Source organism: Coenobita brevimanus, chromosome 44, assembly GCF_032717465.1.
Source record: "Coenobita brevimanus isolate Jiangsu-jjx chromosome 44, ASM3271746v2, whole genome shotgun sequence".
In the NCBI taxonomy this organism is placed as follows: domain Eukaryota; kingdom Metazoa; phylum Arthropoda; class Malacostraca; order Decapoda; family Coenobitidae; genus Coenobita; species Coenobita brevimanus.
In genome coordinates this window covers 48,999,024-49,001,523 of record NC_136997.1, presented here as the reverse complement: position 1 = coordinate 49,001,523, position 2,500 = coordinate 48,999,024, and positions in this window count along the sequence as shown.

The following is a 2,500-nucleotide window of genomic DNA, read 5'->3' as shown; positions in this document are numbered from 1 at the left end:
CGAAAATCTGGGCCAACGTAAGGTGGAAGGACTATATGGTAAGGAGGAGGATGTGTGTGTGTGTGTGTGTGTGTGTGTGTGTGTGTGTGTGTGTGTGTGTGTGTGTGTGTGTGTGTGTGTGTGTGTGTGTGTGTGTGAGAGAGAGAGAGAGTGAGTTTGATAATGATGATGATGATGAGGTGGAGGAGGAGGAAAATATGTGTGTGTGTGTGTGTGTGTGTGTGTGTGTGTGTGTGTGTGTGTGTGTGTGTGAAACCAAAATCTAGAATGCATTAAAAAAAGATCGTGTTTGCAAGATAGTGGTGCAACGCATGATAGGAAAAGATAAGAGAAGATAGCAGAATTGAGCAAACATTGGCCCCTCTCTCTCTCTCTCTCTCTCTCTCTCTCTCTCTCTCTCTCTCTCTCTCTCTCTCTCTCTCTCTCACACACACACACACACACACACACACACACACACACACACACACACACACACACACACACACACACACAATCTCCCCTTCCATATCTTTAACTGGGACTCGTGTGAAATGTTTGTGTGTGTGTGTGTGTGTGTGTGTGTGTGTGTGTGTGTGTGTGTGTGTGTGTGTGTGTATGTGTGTGTGTGTGTAGCTCCACTCACATACACACAATACATCTTCTTAATATGATCCTTAGAGGCACAAACGGCTAATCAAAACTGTGTGTGTTTGTCTGTTTGCTTTCATTGAATTGGAAATAATGAGCAGACAGCATTGAGAGAGAGAGAGAGAGAGAGAGAGAGAGAGAGAGAGAGAGAGAGAGAGAGCCTGGCTGAAAATATCTCCCTATCAGCTGCGAAGTTCCCTTATCACTCTTTCCTGTCCCCCATTTACCTCTCTCTCTCTCTCTCTCTCTCTCTCTCTCTCTCTAACTTTCTGTGTGTGTGTGTGTGTGTGTGTGTGTGTGTGTGTGTGTGTGTGTGTGTGTGTGTGTGTGTCTTTGTACTGTATGTATGTATCTATGTGTACATATTTGTCCTAATCTATCTGTCTATCCACCTATATTTCTATCTATCTATCTGTGTCCCTGTCTGTCTGTCTGTCGGTCTGTCTGTCTGTCAGTCAGTCTATCTGTCTATCCATCTATCTATCTGTCTGTGTATCTATATTTATTTGTTCATCTATCTGTCTGTCTATCTACTAATCTACTATCTATCCATCCGTCTGTCTGTTGGTCTGTGCTTGTTTTTGAACCTGCCTGTCTCTCTCTCTCTCTCTCTCTCTCAACGCAAGACAAACGCAGCAGCCACCTTTGACTCCAATATGAGTATAGATTCGCTGGCAACGATTGATAAAAATTCATACGAACTAATCCTTATCATAAATTAGAATTCTGTGTACAAGACGAAAAGACATATGGGAAGCCTTTACACCCTCCTATCATTGTCCATCCTGCAAATAATAATAATAATAATAATAATAATAATAAGTGGAATTTATACTATGTTAATTCAGTGTGACCTTGACTGGCGTATCTAAGAGTGGGTTTATAAGGGGGGTTAAATATAGGAGAGAGAGAGAGAGAGAGAGAGAGAGAGAGAGAGAGAGAGAGAGAGAGAGAGACTTTAATTTGTCCCCATATACATCACTGACTCACTTTCTGACACTAAATGACAAGCCAAATGGTTTCTCGTAGCTCAGGCAGCATTTTACTACGCTGGGACTCTACCATATAATTAGCAAGACGCCTGGTGGCCTAGTGGGTCAGGGCGCTCCAGTTGGATGCGACCATTAAGGGTTTACGTCCTTGGGGTGGTTCGGGCGTACTGCTTCCATAATACCACTCAGGGACGAGCGACTGGTAGCGCCCTAAATGAGTCCCTGTGCACCTGATGGGACAAAAATGCCTGGGTAATAGATAAAGTATAGATAGATAGATAGATAAAAATGGATAGGTAGATAGATGAGAGAGAGAGAGAGAGAGAGAGAGAGAGAGAGAGAGAGAGAGAGAGAGAGAGACTAATTTGTGCTTGAAGTCAGTCTAATTGTACCATCCCTTGTAATTCCACCGTCCCTGGGTGAATTACGCGTCAACTCACCTTCATTAATAAAGTCCATTACCTTGGCGAGGAGTGAGGGGATCTTGTTGTCTGATTGTATACTTAATAATAATAATAATAATAATAATAATGATAATAATAATGGTATCGTTTGTTGAATTTCTTTGTTTCAGAATAAATCTTTCAGTACTGCAATTTTCTCGGGTCATTTCCATCATCATCATCATCAACAGCATCGTCATTATTATTATTATTTTTATTATTATTATTATTATTATTAGTAGTAGTAGTAGTAGTAGTAGATGTATATTGTTATTATTATGGTTTATTGTTATTATTATTATTATTATTATTATTATTTTATTTTGCTGAGCTGTGTATACACCTGTCGGATAATTATTTGGTCGATTGTCACACACACACACACACACACACACACACACACACACACACACACACACACACACACACACACAC